At 48.7% G+C, this 22102-nt stretch overlaps 1 protein-coding gene across 2 annotated transcripts in view; it reads right to left on the bottom strand.

Moving 5' to 3' along the window:
* The window catches only part of BMP6 (bone morphogenetic protein 6), a 148231-nt gene that overhangs the window by 65899 nt on the left and 60230 nt on the right, over positions 1 to 22102 (bottom strand). The gene's annotated exons all lie outside the window — the stretch shown is intronic.

The following is a 22102-nucleotide window of genomic DNA, read 5'->3' as shown; positions in this document are numbered from 1 at the left end:
ACTGTCCGGACATCAGATGAAATGACCCAAGCAGCTCTTTGCTACAGGACAGACTCAGGCAGCTGAAAAATGTATGCCAGGTTTGTTTTTCATGCAATCATCAATCGTACCTTGGACTGGATGAAATATGGTAATCTACCATGTACTACTGAATCAATATAATTACATTTTATCCTCCTGAAATGAGGGTTCTGAGCTCAAGGACCACATGGTACCCCTTTTTGTATTCCAGGGTAAGTACACTTCCTGACATGCAAAGTTGGTAGCACCACAATGGACCTAAACTGATGAGAAAACCATGCAGGAAACAATAAGGAGCCCAACTCGAGTGAGATCTGAGGGACCTACTCGGAACATGAGAAGAGATGGGAAGGTCTCAGCTACCCTTCAGTCCAGTAGTCATGTACAGATGCAAGAGACAGACCATAAAGAAGGGTGAGTGCTAAAGAATTGATGCTTTTGAACTGTGGCATTGGAGAAGACTCGAGAGTCCCTTGGACTGCAAGGAGATCGAACCAGTCCATCCTAAAGGAGATCAGTCCTGAATCACTGGAAGGACTGATGCTGAAGCTCCAATATTAATACTTTGGCCACCTGATGCGAAGAGCCAACTCACTGGAAAAGACGGAAGGCAAAAGGAGAAGAGGGTGGCAGAGGATGAGATGGTTGGATGGCATCACTAACTCAATGGACATGAATCTGAGCAAACTCTGGGAGAGACTGAAGGTCAGGGAAGCCTGGTGTGCTGCAGTCCATGGGATGGCAAAGAGTCGGACACGACTCAGCAACAACAATCCTTCATTTCTCTCCTCACATGGAGGGACCAGCCCTAGCCAACCCCATCCAGAGACTGTTCTTTTCCTAGTCAGCCCTGTCTATGTTTCTTTCCTAGCACCCCGCAGAGCTTGAGTGATGTTATTTATACCCTGTTGACTTCTTTCTGGGTTGCTTCCCTTTGGGGAATGAGATTCATCAGTGGAGGGACCAGGTCTCTCCTCCCTGGCTATGTCCCAGCCCCTGGCAGTGTCTAGCATGAAGCAGGCACTCAGCACAGACCCGCTGGTGCCTAACCAGCTCCTCCCCTCCAGCACATGCGTTCTGAGCCAGGAGGCCACATGGGCCCCAGATCCAACTCGTCTCAGCATCTGGAAAAAGGGTGTTGGCTCAGAATGTCCCTCTGGGATGAAGAAACCATGGTGATGCTTCAAGGGCAGAAGGCCATCCAGAAAAAGAGTCTCAGACCATTCAAGGGCACCACCACGGCCCTCTCCTTTGAGCAACCTGCTCAGAAGATACCCATGCTGTCAACGGCTGCACCTTCTCCAGGCTTCCCTGATGGCTTAGATGATAAAGAATGCCTGCAGTGCAGGAGATCCAGGTTTGATCCCTGGGTCGGGACAATCCCCTGGAAGGAGAGAGTGGTGGTAGTGTCCTCAAATGGACTGAGACTTCTCTGGACAATTTTCTGCCCTTGAAGCATCCTCCCCACCCCCCACCCTGGTTGAAAAGTCTAACTCAAGCTTATCAAATATCAGTGTTCTAACTCAGTCATGCTTCAAATTCAAGGTCACACTGAACTGTGTCCAATCTGTTAATTCGGACCACCGTATGGAAAGCCCCTGACTCGTGACTATGCTAACCCCTGGGAACCAGGGTTCAGAAGAGATGAGGTCTCAGGGCCAGCACTGGTGCTTCCCTGCGGCGCAGATGGTAAAGACTCTGCCTGCAAGGTGGGAGACGTGGGATCAATCCCTGTTTGGGGAGGGTCTCCTGGAGAAGGGAATAGCGACCCACTGCAATGTTCTTGCCTGGAGAATCCCATGGACAGAGGAGCCTGGTGGGCTACAGTCCATGGGGTTGCAAGAGTCAGATATAACTCAGTGACTCACAGGACTGTCATTAGTCTCTGAATGACACTCCATTATACACATCAACAGCCTGCAAGAGGACAGAGACACATCTGTTTAATCCGCCCCTGCAAGGCTGGTACCAGGAACACAGAGGGACTCAATATTCATCAACCCAGTGAAGGAAAACTTCCCATAGGACACTCCTCTCACTGCACTCAGTCATTCACAGTTTTCTTTGAAATCCCAAATATCTGTAACCCAGAGAGAGGGCTTCTCTCTTCCTAACTGACAATAATAAGAGATAAGCTGAATTAGGTGAATGAAATAGCTCACATAAGGTTCTCATTCAAGCCGAAGGTCTCACAAGCTGTCCACCAAATGCCTATTCTAAATGGCCTGCTGGCAAGTTCTCCATGTCCAGGAAGCTGATCTGGAATTTGCCCTCTGGATCCCTGTCTGCTTAAGGGTACCCTGTATCCACCCCCTGACAGAAAGGGCTTCCTCCAGCCCTCGAGCCAGCACACATGTCACCCTGACCCAGATCAAGCTGATCCTACCCATCGGGGTTCTACAACTGTCTGCATCCCGTCATGCAAAGCTGCTGCTGCTCCCCCTGCCACCCCACCCTCTGTGTCTTCTTCAGAGACCACTCTTAGGAGAGGCCCCCCAGGGCCCACTCGGGCAGAGACCCCATGGCGATCCAGAAGGTGTCTGTGCCCCTGCCACGCTCTGCAAGCCCTGAGCTCTCACCGGCCCCAGGTTGGCACACCTCTCTCCCCCAACTCAGGGGGGAAAGCCCAGAGAAGGCGCTTCCCCTGACACTGCTCTATTCTCTGGACAGGCCTCCTTTGCCCCTGAGCTACTGCGTGAGTCACCTGAGATCCTCCGGGACGCCAAGCCCGTGGGCAAAGCGTGACTTGGCAGCATCCATTGTCCCGGGCCTCTCGTCCAACCACTGCCGATCCCAGAGCTCCACGCTGGCCAGAAGGAAACGATTTCCTGTTCACCTGGATCTGCTCTTAAGGCTGCATTCAGCCCAGCCTGGCCGAGCCCAGCCCGAGCGTCAGAGCCCACAGGTGCCTCTCTCTCAAGTTTCGCAGTGCGTCACGGCTCCGAGATGGAGACCCGGACTGAGGTCCAACGGTACCAGGCGATGCCAAAAAAACAGAGGACTGTCTCCCAGAAAACAATCAACAACACAGTCTGGGAACTCAGCAAGAAAGTTTCTGAGAGGACAGGGTTTGAGTTCATAAATGCTCTATTGAAAAAGTTAAGGCTCAGCCACCAGGATGAAGCAATCCCACTCATTCGCACAGGAGGAATCATCCATTTGGAAATGTTTTTTCCCTCATCTCTGCCTTCATTACTGCATCCTGGAAAGGAGAAACAGTTCTACTTCCAAATTAAGTGAACAAATGAGAACAATCTCAATTCTTCAAGTCTCCCTCCGACGTGAAGCGAGCTGATGCTTTCCCCTAAAGCTGACAAAGAAAAGGTTGGGCTGGACCAGCTCAACTGACTGGAGTCAAGGTCAAAGTCCAGGATTTGTGGCCCACCTTTGTTTTATGGCCACAACGTGAATACCCACCTCTGACTGGTTCAGGCCAAGACTCACTAGCACTAGAACGTATGCACTGACTGTGATTCTTTAATGAAGTTTTATTGGCAGTAATCCCCTCCTAGGCATGTATCTGGAGAAAACTAATTCAAAAAGACGTAAGCCCCGAAGGTTCACAGCAGCACTATTTGCAACAGCCAGGACGTGGAAGCAACCTGAACGTGCATCGGCAGAGGAATGGACACAGACGACGTGGTGCATATATACAGTGGAAGCCTGCGGGGCCGCAAACAAAGAAGGAAATCACGCCGTCCGCAGCAATGTGGATGGGCCTAGCGATTGTCACAGGAAGTGAAGTCGGAGAGAGAAAGACAAACAGGTGGGATCACTGACGTAGAATCTGAAGCAGGATACAAGGGAACTTACTTACAAAACAAAAACAGTCTCACACAGTAAACAAACTTACGGCTATCAAAGCGGAAGGATGTCCATGAGCGTGCTCAGCTGTGTCTGACTCTTTGTGACCACATGGACGGTTATGTACGCCCCCGGGCTCCTCTGTCCATGGGATTTCCCAGGCAAGAACACTGGAGTGCGTTGCCATTTCCCGCTCCAGGGGATCTTCCTGACCCAGGGATCGAATCCACATGTCTTGTGTCTACTGTATTGGGAGACAGAGTCTTTACAACTGGTGTCACTTGGGAAACCCAAGGGGAAGTGGGGTTGGGGGGATAAATTAGGAGTTGGGTATTACATGTACACATTACTATATATAGAATGAACAATCAGCAGGGATCTTCTGTATAGCACAGGTAACTGTACTCAGCATTTTGTAATAACCGACAAGGGAAAAGAATCTGAAAAACAGTAGTATATACTTAGGTACGTACGTATGTGCTCAATGTCTTGTAATAACCTGTAGTGGAGGGGTGTCTGAAAAATGTGTGTGTGGCTGAAATGCTTTGCTGTTCACCTGAAATTAACACAGGCTTGTAAATCAACAATGTTTCAATACATTTTTTAAATGTGAAGTATTTTTGAATCAACTGGCTTGAAAAATAGTCATTCTAAGAAATACTTCCACTATGCTCATAAACATGGAAGTAAAATCGTCAGTAAAAGGAACCCCGGAATCGCTGAAAGTCACTCAGTCATGCCCGACTCTTGGCGACCCCATGGACAGTCCATGGAATTCTCCAGGCCAGAATACTGGAGTGGGTAGCCTTTCCCTTCTCCAGCGGATCTCCCCAAGCCATGGATCAAACCCAGGTCTCCCGCATTGCAGGCAGATTCTTTACCAGCTGAGCCTCAAGAGAAGCCCCCAGAATCACTAAATAAATATATAAACTCACTCCCTAAGGGGAAACAAAACTCTTTGGGTAGTAGGAGAGCTACCACTGAAATCCCGGAGCTTCATAAGAACAGAACCCAGAAGTGCCACCATCCAGATCTGGTTTAAGTCCCAGCTCTCCAGAACTGTGGAGTGAGAGGGGAGGAACAAAGGAAGAGTAGCTTCAGGAGGTAAATGTTAACAGATTCTGTGAGACAAAACGGCTCCAAGGCAAAAGCCAACATGTGGGGAATGTGTGCGCTCCAATATTTTATGGACATTAATGATTAACTGCAAAGTTTTCCACTGGAACTACTGGACCTCACGAGACAATTTTAAGTCTGCATGTAAGAGCTCTCTCGCTGAGTCCAAAGAATGATCATATTTATCATCTCATTTGTCTCTACTGCTTACTGTGAGGCAGGATCAGGATTGTCTCATTTTACAGCCTTGATAGCAGATAAAGTCTAGTGCACGCGTGACGTGTGTGGAGGGGCTCACAAGAGAACGGAGGATGTCAGAGAGTGCGCACACACACACACACACACCCCCACCCACCCACCCACCCACCCACCCCTCCCTTTATCATGACAGCATTTGCCTCTTTGGGATAAGAGAAGACACACTGATAAAGATGATACAAACAACACACAAACTCAAAAAGCATGAGCCCTTGAACCTCAATTCAGGACTTCATTCATTTGGCACGTCCACTTTCTCGATGGCACCTGACCTACTGATGTCTGCACTTATCCATAAGCGAGGGGTTCCCCCTAAACAAATGGAAAAATGTTCCCTATCAAGTGAACAGGCTCAGCTGCCAGTGAAGGTGGGGATTGAAATCAGAGCTTTCAAGGTTTAAATATTCTCAGATTTTAAGCCCTGTAGACATTTCTTTTTTAAACAAACTAAAATACAAGGGAATATAGGTTTTGACCCGAGCTGTTGTCAACTCTGGGGGACTTCCCAGGTGCCACAGCAGTAAAGAATCTGCCTGCCAAGGCAAGAGATGCAGGTTCGATCCCTGGGATGCAAAGGTCCCCTGGAGAAGAATACTCCGGTATCCTTGCCTCAGAAATCCAGACAGAAGAGCCCGGAGGGCTGCAGTCCACGGGGTCACGAAGAGACAGCACAGGGGAGCTGTCAACTCTAAATCAGGACTGTGTCTTTATAAAGCCAAGCTGATTGACTGATATGCTGAACTAGCTGATTATCTGTTCCTCCGGATATTTTAAGTAACAGCCCTGCGCTTATCTGGTAGTGGCACTGTAAGAGACTTTTTCATTTTGGTCTCTCTTCCTTATTTATAGTGAAAATCTGAGGCCCACTGTGCAACTTGCACAATGACACTCAGTTGGCATTAAATAGCCTTTCTCTGAAATAAAAATACATATATACTAATTTTTTTTTCTCTTCAATAACTTCAATAGGCCTCCCCCAGGTTAACCCAATTTACTGGCAGTGTTCAGAATTCGACTTTATACACGATTACTGATTTAGCATCCAGCCCTGACCCCCTGCTTTGACTGGCAGGGCCTCAGTGACCACTGAAAAATCCACAACGTAAATAACCCTTGAAATGGATAATTGCAAACCGAGTGCAGTAATTTTAACAAATTAGCTTGGCACTGGGGGCCCCCAAATGAGGTTATCCTGTTGAATAAGTGGTTCTCTTCTCTCTGCCTCCTTTGGAGACGCTGCCAGATTCTGCCATCTGAACCCAGGAATTCACAGTAGCCAAAGATTTCATGCTCCATGCTGGAAAGTTCGAGTAAGCTTGTTACTCTGAGGCTACTGACCAATTAAAATCAGTCCATGAGGTGGTGAGAGCGCGTGAGTGAGGTCAAGAGGTAATAATTAAAGATGATGTAATGAGATGATCCAACCTCCCCAGGCTGCCAGAAGGCCCGGCGGTGACCACGTTCCTGCTCTTCCTGTATCACTCTGGCGTCTGGCCACGGAATCTGCAAAATAAAACCCCCTCTAATCCGAGCTGGGGTTTCTCTGGTTCCCGAGTCGAGGCTAGTCACTGTTAAATCTGAATGTAAGAGGGTTACTTTACAGGTCATCTTCCTCGGGCTACATGCGGTGTAGGCACTGAGGGCAATTTACAAACATTTCACATCAGCAGGTGTCTGGTTTGTCCACGGCCCCTGACCCCGACTCCTGTGGGTGGCACAGGTCTGTGCGCAAGTGTAGACGGGACATCTGAGCCTCACGCTCAAGATGAGCAGGCCTGATGAGATGCCGCTGTCTGGGAGCCAGACCTGGGAACACGTGGAACACAGACACCACACTAGTGTGGATGGGCGCTGCGTCCAGAGGTGCTCTGGCTGTCTGATGAAAGACCAGGAGGGAACTGGACTGGGTGGCGGCCGGCCAGCACCAGCTCTAAGAGCCTGCATGACTGGGAACAGGCCCTTGTCCTTCTATCTCAGGTATGCACCTGTAAGAAAAAGACGATGACAAAGATCACCTCTGCCAAAGGCTGAATGCTCTGTCTCCCCGCCTCTGAACTCACACGGTGAAATTCTAACCCTGATCTGATGCGATGCTATCGGGAGTGGGGCCTTTAGGAGGTGCTTAGGGCACAGAGGTGGAGCGCTCCTGAACAGAATCAGTGCCCTTTGAACAGAGACTCCAGAGAGCGTCTGTGCTCCTTGCACCTCGTGTGTGCTGCGTGTGTGTGGCAGTCGCTCAGTCGTATGCGACTCTTTGACTCTACAGACTGTAGCCGCCAGGCTCCTCTGTCCATGGGATTCTCCAGGCAAGAACACTGGAGTGGGTTGCCATGCCCTCCTCCAGGGGATCTTCCCAACCCAGGGATGGAACCTGGGTTTCCCACACTGCAGGCAGATTCTTTACCAGCTGAGCCACCACAGGACCCAGGACACAAGGCAAGCTGTGCCCACGCCTGCTGAGGAAGCAGATGTTCACAAACACCAGACCTGTCATCGCCTAGAGCTGGGACTTCCCAGCCTCCAGGACTCTGGGGAACAAGGGTCTGCTGTTGACAAGCCATCCAGTCTATGCTATTCCATTCCAGCCACCCTGACAACTAAGACGGTCTCTGTGGTTCCTGCTAAGCCCAGGGTCCTCAGCTCTCTGGTCTTGCGTCCAGTTTGAAATGTATGACTCAGGGCAAGAAGCTGATCTGGCCTACAAGTAGCCCTTGGCCCTTAGCCAACTTATTGAGCAGAGACAGATTAACACACCTTTTGCTACCTGAACGTTGTGGACTGGAGACATTTCAACATTCACTTACAAAACAAATCACCGGCCACAGGCATTCGTTTCTGCAAACCACCCCCCGGGTCAATAATGTGTTCGAATATAAGAAGGCTGATGGACTCCACAGAGATAAAGGGACTCCGTCCATTTATGTCCATATATCAAATACAGGGCGACTGTCGTATTACATCCAAGACTTGGTCTCCTTCCTTAGTGCTTCACTCACCCGAGCAAGTCAACTGATTAAGAGACCAAGATTACATAACAAGAGAGTTTCTAGAGGCATATTTAGCTCGAGGAAAAGGATGACAGAAGCGTGAGGCTCATATCACAACGGCAGGTAGAAGTGGTCCCCACCCAAGGAGAAGGATGGACTCACTGACACGTCTGATCTCTTTAATTGCTGGTTTCCACACTTCTCTCAAAACACCATGATGGAAGAAATTATCATAGAAAAGTTCACTTAGTAAAAAAGAAATACGCGTGAAACAAAAAAAGCCGAGTGTGTAAAATCATTTCTCTTTCACCTTGGGGTCCTCGAAAGCTTGCGTCAATCCGCTGTTCCGCGGCTGTTAGTAATAACGCTGAACTCTGAGAGATGAACCAAGCGATCTCTTGGCCCATGGAACTTACGACTCATGCAGTTTGTTCTCCAAGCAAGAGATTTACAGACCCAGCGAGAAAAATAAATCAAAGGCACGCCTGTGAATAATGTCCAACGAGAACAGTGGTGTGATGACATGTCGCCATTTGAAGTTTGATGGCTTACTGCTCCCTCTCAACACCCACTCTTGCGTCTCACCTAGAACACAATTTCACATTGGAATAATTTATAAGCATCAATTTGCCAAGGTCGATTGCTAACCTTCACTTTTCACGCAATGAATTTGTAGGTGCTTATTAGGATTAAAATACATCACCTCTCAGAATATTAGTTCTTTGGCTGTAGATGCCAAGAGAAAGTTGAAGCAACTATACACTTCATTGCCTGGGTTTTGTAACAGCCCATGTTTTGTGTGGTGGATGGAAGGGTGGGGGGGCTGCCTTGCTAGATTTATTTTGGAGCCTGAGGACTTAGGGGCACATGAAATAGAGCATACGTTTAAAAATAAGCACCACCTGAAATTTCCAGTGTGTCATCTCCACAAAGAGTCTGATGATGTATATTTGCTGCAGTTACTGCAAAGTTTCCTATTGCTTTACCAAATTCTCATTATTGCATTCGTCAGCCTGCAAACAGGCAGTACTTTAAGAAGACACTGAAGTCCAGACTCTTATAAGTTATTTATCGATTTAGAAATCGATAAATAAAAATAAATACCAACCCACAGGACCAAACGCACAACCCAGGGTTCTGCATATGCACCTCAGACTGTGCGAAGATCTGAAAAAGAAAACCAATTATCCAGAAAGATTCGGATAGCTATGACTTGAGAATCAGAAGATTATTTCACTAACAAAATTTAAAGGCTGGATTCAACTGTGAATCCAGCAACTTTTGTTAAAGAGCAGTCTGCCATTAATTTCTTCACGGAGTAAATACTGTATGAAATGGAACTAAAATTCCATTATGTATTGAGTATACTAAAAGTAACACAGGGGGAAAAAAATGACATTGTTTTATCAGTATGACGTTATCTGGCAAAATAGAAACTTCTTGCTATGATTTCCAGGCCCCATAAAAGACATTTGACACATACGGATAATTTTATCTTTTTCTAAACAGATTGTCCATAATATTAATATAATGGAAAAGAACTAAGGAGCGATTAGCTAAGACATTCTGGCGTCAAGACAAAGCCCAGACAAAGCTCATATTGCTACACACGAGGAAGGGGGAGATGTCCATTAACATGCCTTCTCGCAGTGACGTGGGGAACCAGGTGAAAGTAAGGCACTGTTTACCCGCAGAGGCCGGAGGGCCTTGCCTGCAACAGAAGCCAGGCCTCCCCAGCTGTGCCGGCTGTGGTCTGGCTCCACCCCTCCCTCTGGTCACGGGTGAGATGCCCCTGGCAACCCAGCTGGCCCTCCCTGTCTTCTTTGAGACCTCTCTAGAGGGCGTGGCATTACTGGCCCCGCCCACCCCAGCCTTCCTCCCTGAATGCTCTCTTATTTTCAGCTGCGCTGGGTCTCCACGGCCCCTCAGGCTTTTCTCTAGCTGCGGGGAGCAGGGGCCACTCAAGTTGCGTTGCATGGCTTCTCACTGCGGTGGCTTCTCTTGTTGTGCAGTCCGGGCTCTAGGCACGCAGGCTTCAGGAGTTCAGCTGCCAGGCTCCAGAGCACAGGCTCAACAGCTGGAGCCCAGAGGCTCAGTGGCTCCAAGGGATGTGAGATCTTCCTGGAGCAGGGATTGAACCCACGTCCCCTGCACTGGCAGGCAGACTCTTACCCCCTGAATGCTTTCAGATGTCATGCATTTCCAATTTTGTTCAGCCTCCTTCCCAGGGTCGTCTTTCTCCCACTTGCATCTTCCCTGGGAACCATTTCATCTTCACCCTGGGGACTCTCCCTGGACAACTGGATCCATCCCACGGTTAACCATAGCTCCACGCAGTAGGCTCCGAATCCTACACTTCAAGTCTTGACCTGTATGAATTACAGATTTCATTCCAACTGCCCGCTTAACATTCCCCATCTCACACGTCCAGATGAACTCATCTTTTTTCCTACAAACCCACTTGTGCCCCCTTGTGAGGGTTAACTGTATGGGCCACCTTGACCAGTCATGGAATGCCCAGATAAGACACTGCTCCTGGGTGTATCTGCAAGCATTTCTGGATAAGATGAACATTTGAATTGAGCCCAGGAGACGGTCCTCCCAATGGGGATGGGCATCGTCTAATCTGTTGAGGGTCTGAGCGGAGGAGCATGTGGAGGAAGGCAGATCCTGCCCTCTTCTCCTGTATCGTTGCTTCAGTTGAGACATCTCATCTTCTCTTGCCCTTGAATGGGATTTCTTCCACTGACTCCTGGTTCTCAGGCCTTTGGTTTCAAGACTGAATCACACCAGTAGCTTCCTGGGTCTTCGGCTCATAGACCCCAGGACGTATCCATCTCACACACACATGAGCCTGTTCCTCATAACAAACACCTCAGTCAGTTCAGGTGCTCAGTCGCGCCCGACTCTTCGCAACCCCATGGACTGCAGCACGCCAGGCCTCCCTGTCCATCACCAACTCCCGGAGTTTACCCAAACTCATGTCCATTGAGTCGGTGATGCCATCCAACCATCTCATCCTCTGTCATCCCCTTCTCCTTCCGCCTTCAATCTTTCCCAGCATCAGGGTCTTTTCCAATAAGTCAACTCTTCGCATGACGTGGCCAAAGTATTGGCGTTTCAGCTTTAGCATCAGTCCTTCCAATGAATATTCAGGACTGATTTCCTTTAGGATGGACTGGTTGGATCTCCTTTCAGTCCAAAGGACTCTCAAGAGTCTTCTCCAACACCACAGTTCAAAAGCATCAATTCTTCAGAACTCAGCTTTCTTTATAGTCCAACTCTCACATCCACACATGACCACTGGAAAAACCATAGCCTTGACTAGATGGACCTTTGTTGGCAAAGTAATGTCTCCACTTTTTATATATAAATGCGTAATATATTGAAGTCTTCCTAGGCGGTGCTAGTGGTAAAGAACCTGTCTGCCAACACAGGAGATGAAGGCTTGACCCCTGGGTCCAGAAGATTCCCTGGAGGAGGGCATGGCAACCCACTCCAGTATTCTTGCCTGGAGAATCCCATGGACAGAGCAGTCTGGCGGGCTACAGTCCATGGGGTCGCAAAGAGTCGGACACAACTAAAGTGACCTGACAGACACACACATAATATACTGATGAATAATTTTAACATGGAAACATATACCATGTGCACTTATATAAATACATAGACCTAGGATAGATCCTACCAGCTCTGTTTCTCTGGAGAACCCTGACCATCACACGCTCAACCCCTACCTCATTTCAGAGGCATCACCTCCACCCACACACCCAAGGCAGGCGCCTGGCATCATCTCCAACACCCACTCCCTCCCCGCCCTTTCCCCTCTCCAATCAGTGCTAATCCCCCCAGTGTGGCTTCCCTGGTGTCCCTGGAACTCGTCTCCCACTCTCCGCCTGCTCTGTCACTACCCCTGCCCCCATCTCATCTCTCTGCTTCCCGTGGTCATTCTATCCCACGAAGCCTCTATCCCTGCCGCCCAGCAGTGCGCCTGGTCACATCAGTCCTGATTCAACTCCTTCGATGGCTCATCATCACCTCCAGGGCTGGATCGAGGCAGCTTCATGACAAACTGGCCCTCTGGGGGCGGGACCCTGCCTCCCCGTACCCCAGGAGACCAGGTTATCTTACACCTCGTAGTCTTACTCCTCCACCTCGTCACCAGCCAGCACATCCTCCAGATGGCCTTCCCGGGCCAGCTCCTCCTTCCTTAGGACCCGACTCGGTCCTCAGGCTTATCTGATCAGTTGCAGGCCTTGAGAGCAGACACAGGTTTCCTAGGTGATAAGAAACTGCCTCAAGACCACTGCAGCAACTCCCACCCGAGTGTGCAACCTGCAGATTTGGAACTTCCAGCTCCCACCCGTGGGTGAGGCATCACACAGGGAAAATCATTAACATCCGTCCACGCAGCTATCCTCTTAGTCCTCCTTCTCTGACCAACAGAGGAACCTAACCTGTCCCCGGGAGGTCAAGGAAGTCTGCCAGGGGACTGACTTTTAGATGAGAAGCGGGGACTTTGCTGGATGTCCAGTGGCCAAGCCTCTGTGCTCCCAATGCAGGGAGCCAGGGCTCCATCCCTGATCAGGGAATTAGGTCTCACAAGCCGCAACTAGGAGCTTGTATGCTGCAACTAAAGGTCCCGCAACTGAGACCCCAGCGCAGCCAAATATTTTAAGAAGAAAAATAAATTGCCATTGAAAAGATACACACACTTTACAAAATGAGATGAAGGGTCAGGAAGGATTAAAAGTGGACAGACGTGAAATAGACTAGAAGGTAAAACTGATAGGACCTGGCAACTGAAATGGGCAGGAGTGGGGTAAGAGAAAGGAAAGAATTAAGATAATGCCCCTCTTTGCTGGTGGAGGAAGCTGAGTGTCTGGCGACATCCTTCACTAGACAGGGAACGCAGGAGTGGCAGGCCCGGGGGACAGAATGAAGTAAGTTCCTACATGTTGACTTAGAGGGCTCTGGGACTTTGGAGGGGTGATGTTCAGGCAATCAGGAGGGTCTGGGGAGAGAGAAAGAGAGAATTCTGGGTCAGGAATATGGACTTGACATGGGTTCGGGGACACTCAAAGCCCCAGGAGAAGGTGAGGTTGCCACCGAGAGTGAGAAGGATGCGGAGGACTGAGAGCAGAGCCCAGGGAACTCGATCACGGAAGCAGGCTGGAAAGATGACAGAGGGGCCGGGGGGCCAGGAAGGCAGAGGACAGACTTAGACTGGACATCGCAGAGCCAGGGGAAGACCGTGCTTGCCACGGGAGTCACGTCACAGCAGCGCGGGCGCCGTGGAGCAGGCTCACTGGGCTGGCGGCAGCCACAGAGAACACGCAGCGGTGATGGGTCTGCTGGGAACCCTTCAGAGTCCCGCAGAGCAGCCGAGACCAGTGAAGCAAAAACTGCGGAAGGCGCGCGTCTATTCATGCTGGGAAACTGTAAAAATCAAAATGTGAGCAAAGAGAAAATAAAAATTTGCCCCCACCTCACGTGCAAAGAATGCAGCCCATATCCTTCCAGGGGAAGACAGACAGGGCTTCCCTGTGGCTCAGATGGTAAAGAATCCACCTGCAATGCGAGAGATCTGGGTTCAATCCCTGGGTTGGGAAGATCCCCTGGAGAGGGGAATGGCTACCCACTCTAGTATTCTTGCCTGGAGAATCCCATGGACAGAGGAACCTGGCGGATACAGTCCATGGAGTCGAAAAGAGTCAGACTAACACACAGGAGAGTCAGCAGAGGCGGGGCGGGGTGGGGGGTGCAGGCAGGAGGAGGTGGTGCTGGCCACGGGGAGGCGGGGAGGCCTTCTGGGAAGGTGGGGCCCATGAGCGCGTGTTTGAAAGCTCAGGGAAGGAGCTGCAGAAAGGACAGATTTGAACCCACAGAGGGGAGTGAAGACGAGTGGGTTGGAGGAGACGGAAGGGCTAGAGCTGGTCAACAGAAGGAATCCGAGCTCTTCTGTATGACGGGAGGGCAAGAGGAAAAGGGGATCCTTAAAGACGATACAAGATCAGAGACACGGCGGAGGAAAGCCCATGGAAAGAGGAGTCTGGAGACGCAGCAGCGTCTTACAGATGCTGAGAGGGGAACTGGGGGGCTTTTCTCTGTTTTGACTACAAAGGCCTGAAAGACCACGGTGAACACTGACAAACTCGGCCAACACCATCCACGTGATACTCGCTACTGCAGGCTAGGAAATTTCTCCATATATTGAAGGGGCAGGAGGGAGGGGACCACGTGTCAAGAACGCTGGACAACAAACTCAAACAAACACGCGCACACACACACGTAAGAACGGCTGTGCACACGAGGTCCTGAGCCAACGTCCCAGCTCGTGGGCCAGGCTCAGAAACCCGGCTGAGGGAGGCAACTGGGGAAAACACAAGCGCCCTCTGGAACCCAGCACATTGCCCGGTGGACAGGACAAGGCGGGTGATCACGAGTGAAGACCTGACGGACACTGAACACCGGCGATGCTGAGCTCGCAGGAAATGCGGTCCAGCCAGCAGCCCCCACCCCGGGCCAGTCGGAGGGGTACCAGCAGCGGCCCCCACGTCCAGCAGCTACTGCACGCTGGCCAGGCTCAGCACAGACCCTAAAGAACCTCCTGCATCTTGAAAAGATACAAGGGTCACTGTTTAAAAGCCAGCCAGGGAGCGTCTCAGAAGAAATCCTGCAAGCTGGGAAACGATGACTGGGAAACAACTTCCTTCCAGAAGGGAAGCTATCGAGACACTTTGGAAATGGGTGTTGAAGAGCAAGTCACTGATGCCCATGACCCTCAGAGCATCTGTCCGTCTGTCCGTCCATCCCCCCTCTAACACCATCCCCACGTCTTCCGTTTGAGGTGCATGTGAACGGCAGCCTCCTGTGTTTCACTCTCCTCTGCATTTCACTACCTACTTCTAAGCTTCCTTCTACTCTTCAGTTAATTTTACTTCTCAGAGTATTTTTGGAGGCCCTTCTCCTTGACCTGTCTAGGTAGACGGCTGCCCAGAGTCACGGGCTCTAAATCAGTCATCTCCCAACACGGGTCCACAAATCCGTGGGGGGCGAGGGGGTGGCAAAGACTTCCTGGAAGGGCAGGAGCACAGATGGATTTTAAAAGTAATGACATTTCCAGAACCTCAGTCGCCTTATGAATTGTTTCCTAAGCCTGACTGGACCGAGACTATAGCTGGTTCTCTTCTGCTGCCTCCACTTCCTTCTCTCCCTTCCAGAATCTTAAAGCACATTGACGGGGGAAGCATCCAGGGTGCCAAATAAAAAGAGTAATTCAAGCATGCATTCCCGAGGGAGAGCCCTGGACAGAAAAGTATAGAAAACTTTTCTTTAAAACAAACAGAGATGATATAGTAAGGATGGAGATGTTTTATTTCCATCAGATGACAAATTCACTGCAAAGCCCTTGCCTTTCCCAGCTATATGTTTTAGAGTTTAAATTCAGAAGTCAGATGGTTGTTTGGAGGTACATGTTGACATGTTTATTTACACTGAATAAAACACAGTGACTACATTTCTGATTGGCCTGGTTTGTTCTATAATGACTGGCTTTGCCACTGTTTGTTTTATATTGGTGGCCAGTTTTCAAATATGAAAGTCCAGAACTTCCACATTTTTATGAAAATACATTTAAAGCATATGTATTTAAACCATACACTGTAACAAAGGACCTTTAAAACTGTTTGTGTGAATAGGGACTCTTTCATTGCTGGCTGAAAAAGGTATGAAGGGAGTTCCTGGTTTCTTTACATAAACACAGAGAACAGTGCTAAGCCTCTCTCTATTCGGTGCCATATACAACCTGTATATGTACACGAAATAGTAGACGCTGCGTCCCTTGAAGTCACTCTTAGTATACAGAGGGTTTGAAAGATCCCCAGTACTTTCTATATTATTAATACATACAAATGACAACTCTTCTTTCTTTAGTACTTCCGAGCCTCTCTGCCCAAGAACACTTGAAGATCTAAATTCAATTGATTGAGCTCCATCAAAAGGCTTCTGAGGACTCCAACCTCTTTCGTGGATGTAAGAAATTTATTTTCCAAGACACACAGATGACCAATAGGCCCATGAAAAGACGCTCATCGTAGCTAATCATTCAGTTCAGTTAGTCGCTCAGTCGTGTCCAACTCTTGCGACCGCATGGACTGAAGCACACCAGGCCTTCCTGTCCATCACCAGCTCCCAGAGTTTACTCACAGTCATGACCATTAAGTCGGTGATGCCAACGAATCACGAGAGAAATGCCAATCAAAACAACGAGGTATCACACCCGTCAGAATGGCCATCGTCAAGAAGCCTACAGATACTAAACACTGGAGCGGGCGTGAAGACAAAGGACGCCTCCGACACTATTGGCAGGAATGTAAAGGGACGAGGCCACGGTGGAGAACATTATGGAAGTTCCTCAGAAAACTAAAGAGAGCTACCATATGATCCAGCAATCCCACTTCAGGGCAGATAGGCAAGCAAAACTCTCATTTGAAAACATACATGCACACAAATGTTCACAGCAGCACCATTAACAACAGCCAAGACACGGAAACAACCTGAATGTCCACTGACAGATGAAAGGGTAAAGATGTGGTGTGTATACGCACGCACGCACACACACACGCGCGCGCGAACGCAAGGAATACTACTCAGCCATAAAAAAGGAAATAATGCCATTTGCAGCAACATAGACAGACCTAGAGATTATCATCCTAAGTGAAATGAAGTCAGACAAAGGCAGATATATGATTTCACTTATACATGAGCCTAAAATAGGACAAATGGACATCCCTATGAAACAAGAGCAGACTCACAGACATGGAGAACAGACTTATGGTTGCCAAGGGGGAGGGTCTGGGATGAGCTGATACAAACTATTATATATAAGATGGATGAACAAGGTCCTACTGCATAACACAGGGAACTATATTCAGTATCCTATGATAAACTGTAGACTTTCTAAATAGCGCTAGTAAAAATGAACCTGCCTACCAAATGCAGGAGACATAAGAGACAAGGGTTGGATCCCTGGGTTGGGAAGACTCCCTGGAGGCGGGCATGGCAACCCACTTCAATATTCTTACCTGGAGAATCCAAAGGACAGAGAAGCCTGATAGGTTACAGTACACAGGGTCACAAAGAGTTGGACATAACTGAAGGGACTTAGGATGCACAATAAACCATAATGGAAAAGAATACAAAAAAGAATAGATATACATATAACTGAGCGACTGTGCTATACAGTAGAAATTAACACAACATTGTAAATCAACTACTCTTCGATTAAAAAAAATTATAATAAAGGGAACGTCCTCTAGACTTGGGCAAGGACTTCCTGTAGCACAAGGGACTGGCCACTCTTGTAGCTAAATATTAACCCTCAGTTTCTATTCTAAGAGGTCACATGCATCACATGTGGTGTGAAGGAAGCTACACTTGAAACAGGCATCCAGCTTGACATAATTTTATCAAAATGGCTTTTGATTTTAAAGAAAAATCGGTATAGCGTAGTCAGCAATCCAGAAGGTGGGCAAAACCTGCCAAATACACATGTGAACCCACCACACAGTAAAAAGGAAGGAGAACTCTAGAAGGGAAATGCCAGGATCCCGTGATTTATGGGATTCCGGGTAAGCACTCTCGTTATTATGATAATGAAAGTAATAAACATTCCATAGGAGTTAAGAAATACAAATTCCAGAAAAGTCGACCAGTGTCGAATAGTTACTAAATTGAGAGTCCTCATTCCAACCTAACAGACAAATATGCCAGAGTCAAATGCGGCCTTGACCCTTTCAGACAGAGCAAAGAGTGGCCAAACAGCCCGCCACACTGAGCTAGCAGCCCCTTGCCTTGCTAACAGGGTTTCAAAGAAACAGCTCCGCAGCTCTGAGGGAGTGAGGAGTCCAGCAGATCCCTCCCAGAGCTTTTTCGCAGCCTGCAACAATTCATCTGTCAAAAGAGCACATGAATGGGAAAAATCCACCGGCCGAGCCAAGGGCTGTGTTGCAAGTGGCTCAGATTTTTGAGAGCTGGCCAAACACGCTTTTATGGATTGTTTTCACTCTCTTGGCTTTGCAGCCCCTCATCCCGAAATCCTTGATAACTATTTTAGAGGTGAGACTCCAGTTCAGACACTGACTCAACTTGGGCTCTTTTAGAGAGATCCAGGCACATTCTTCAGCACAGATGGTAGATCTGCATATGGACCGCTGGCCAAAGTACAAGTCAACACATTTTCCTTTCCCCGAGAGATGATCCATGCTTCTCGAGCTCACTGTTCAAGGACCGAGCCTCCCAAACTCCGGACTCCCGTCTCCCTCTCCACCTTCTTCCACAGGACATCTGCCTCTCCCCGCTGTCCTTCTCAGACCATCAGTGGAAAGGGAACGAGAGGAGGTGGAACTCTAACTAGTCAACTGAGCTCCACTGGGGAACAGATCACCAAACGAGGATGTCAAAGCCATCACCCAGATTCGGGGTTTATCTGTGGGTCTGAATTATTCCTATTCTTTCTACCTTGAAAGGGTCAAGGATGATTGACAGCTGGCTGCCAGTGGAGTTCCAAGTGGAACAGCCTGTCACAGTGGCGGGCCCTCAAGGAAATTTTTCCTTTGACACCCCCTGAACTCGGTCACCCACATGGGACCCTTCTACTGATGCTCAGAGTGTGCATTATAAGCTGCAAACCTCTGCTTTTCCTTCTACTTTCTGGACTGTCTCCCAAAACACTCCAGAGGGCTTGCTTGTCCCTGGGGGCTGTCTTTTCCAGGCTGATTGAACATACAGAGGTTTGGGACACACACCCCAAAATTCTAACTCACAGAAGAGCAACCTGTGAAGTTGATGGCCAGCCTACAGCAACAGGTGCCGGCCAGGGGGCATGGCATGGTGAGGAATGCGAGGGCTTCTACTAAGGAAGCACGGCCAAGGATGTGAGCTGAAAGGTTTCCGGAGGGATTTTATTTTTAAAAAAAAAAAAAAAAGGAAAAACAGACTGAAGAAGGGAAAAGCAGCTGTTTGGAAATAAACTGTAAAACCTCCGTAGCACACGGGCAGAATTCTCCAAGCATGAGCATACAGTTTTAAAGGGCCCTCACCTTGTAGCAACAGCACTCCGACTGCGGAGCAGACGCCAAAGGCGATTGATCCATCCTTTGAGGAGTTCCTAGTGGGCTGGGGGGAAGGTGTGGCCAGATGTGCTCTGCTAGGGGAAAGGCCAGTTTTTCCTGGCAGACCCCCAGCACAGCTGTCCTCTACCGTGCCAGGCCCCAAGGAAGGGAAAGTTCAAAGGAAGCTGAGTAACCCAGCAATACCGACTTATCATGGATGGAGCTTAGAGAAGCAAACATCAGGGACCTGCTCTCCTTCTACTGGGAAGCCTGAGCTTCTGCTTTGCGCATTTTCAGGACTGTTCGGAATCCATTTATGACCAAAGGGAAAAGAAACTCTGGCTTCATTTGCATCACTGCAATAGAATTCAGAGATTTTTTTTTTTTTTAAATCAAGGTTCAAGGGTCTAAGTAGCTCAATTTATTTTTCAGTAACTAAGTTACCAGAAACTTGTAGCGTGGCTGTATTTATTTTCTAAAGGAGGCTCCAAGTTGGCAGAGGGATCCTTGGATGGACATATTTCTTCACGTTCTCTTGATCTCAGTGTGTGGAGATTCACTTAACAGCTGTTTTATGTACAAGTGTTTTTTCAGCCACGTCCTCCCCCTCCATAAACAGACTTTTTCTTTCAGGCAAGAGAAGCCTGCAAGACACAACAAAACACGCGCCTGCCCCTCACGCCTCTGCCAGCAGCAGACAGAAGGAGAGTTTAAGAAGATTGCTGTGTGGTGCGTCCCCATTCATTCCTTTCATAGCTTGAGAGGAAACTGGAGTTGAAAGGACAAGATGCTCCCCTCTCCGCCAACCCCCAGGCTGCACCCCGTGGACGGCCTCTCGAGAAGACAAATCATAATAAACACGCTAATTCTACTAAGAGTCTGACAATTCCGAATTTCAAACACAAAGACCCCTTTTCTCATTTATCAAAAAAGCTCTCAGCGAGGACTCAGAGTTGTGGCACATGAAGAGAAAGAAACCAATCAAGCATCACTCTTTAAGCTCTAGCTTCATGTTAATTACGGCAATAATTCCTGACATTTTTTGAAACAACATTTATTTGAAGAGTGCCAAACTCAATAAGCCTGTTACCTTCTTTCCTGCTGTAGCCCTGGTGAGTAGGAGACAAACCCTTTTTTGTAAATACAGGAAGGGGATCATCACAGACTTCTGGTAAACCACCATGCTTTTTTTCTTTTTTTTTAACCTTTTCTTTTGTACTGGGGTATACCCAGGTGGTATACCCAGGCCCCATCACTTCATGGCAAATAGATGGGGAAACAATGGGAACAGTGATAGACTTTCTTTTCTTGGGCTCCAAAATCACTGCAGATGGTAACTACAGCCATGAAATTAAAAGATGCTTGCCTCTTGGAAGAAAATCTATGACCAACCTGGGCAGCATATTAAAAAGTAAAGACGTTACTTTGCTGACAAAGGTCCGTCTAGTCAAAGCTATGGTTTTTCCAGTAGTCATGTATGGATGTGAGAGTTGGACTATAAAGAAAGCTGAGCACTAAAGAATAGATGCTTTTGAACTGTGGTGTTGGAGAAGACTCTTGAGAGTCCCTTGGACTGCAAGAAGATCCAACCAGTCCATCCTAAAGGAGATTAGTCCTGGGTGTTCATTAGAAGGACTAATGCTGAAGCTGAAACACCAATACTTTGCCACCTGATGTGAAGAACTGACTCACTAGAAAAGACCCTGATGCTGGGAAAAACTGAAGGAAGGAAGAAAAGGGGACGAGAGAAGATGAGATGGTTGGATGGAACCACTAACTCAACGGACATGAGTTTGAGCAAGCTCTGGGAGTTGGTGAAGGACAGGGAAGCCTGGCGTGCTGCAGAGAGTCGGACACGACTGAGCGACTGAACTGAACTGATACCCAGGTGGCTCTGGGTATACCCACTTTCTACCCAGTGGTAAAGAACCCACCTACTAGTACAGGAGATATAAGTGTGGGTTTGATCCCTGGGTCGGGAAGATCCCCTGGAGGAGGCCTCAGCAACCCACTCCAGTATTCTTGAGTGGAGGATCCCCATGGACAGAGGAGCCTGGTGGGCTACAGTCCACAGGGTTGCAAAGAGTTAGACACGACTGAAACAACTTAGCACGCACGCACACGTAGCTGGTTAACGATGTTGTGATAATTTCAGATGAACAGTGAAGGAATTCAGCCATACATATACATGTACCCATTTTCCCCCAAACTCCCTTCCCATCCAGGCTGCCACAAAACACTGAGCGGAGTTCCCTGTGCTATTCAGAAGGTCCTTGTTGGTGATCCATTTTAAATATGGCAGTGTGCACATGCCCCTCCCAAACTCCCTAACTATCCCTACCTTCCATCATTCCCCTGGGCAATTGGAAGTTCATTCTCTAAGTGTGTGAGTCCACAGTCTTCAACCTCAGTGGCCCTGCTCCAGCTGCCTGGAATAGGTGTCCAGGGGGGGACATCTGTTTCCTCCAGAATCCATCCAAACTGTCTCGTCTCCATGACTACCCCTCTTGGTTTGCCAGTGAAGCATTAGCGATTCCTTGCTAAGTAGGTGGCAGATGACTCCAGGGACCTCCCCTTCCTGCACTGAGAAGCCCACCTCAGACCCTAATAAACACAAACCCCTCCTCCACCCCCTCAGCGCACGGTGGAGCCATGGAAGGAGGAAGTGGCCAGGTGAGCGGTGATCCGAGGCAGGAGGCGGCCAGTCTCCGTGGGGACCACCTGTCCCTCCTTCCCGCCACTGCTCCTCCAAGTTTGGCGTTAGCATCTACTGAGAAGTAAGACGGTTTCTCACACTCCCTC

The sequence above is a fragment of the Oryx dammah genome, unplaced genomic scaffold, assembly GCF_014754425.2.
Source record: "Oryx dammah isolate SB20612 unplaced genomic scaffold, SCBI_Odam_1.1 HiC_scaffold_11, whole genome shotgun sequence".
Lineage (NCBI taxonomy): Eukaryota > Metazoa > Chordata > Mammalia > Artiodactyla > Bovidae > Oryx > Oryx dammah.
The sequence above is the reverse complement of the archived record's forward strand: the minus strand, read 5'-3'. Positions and strand labels throughout refer to the sequence as shown.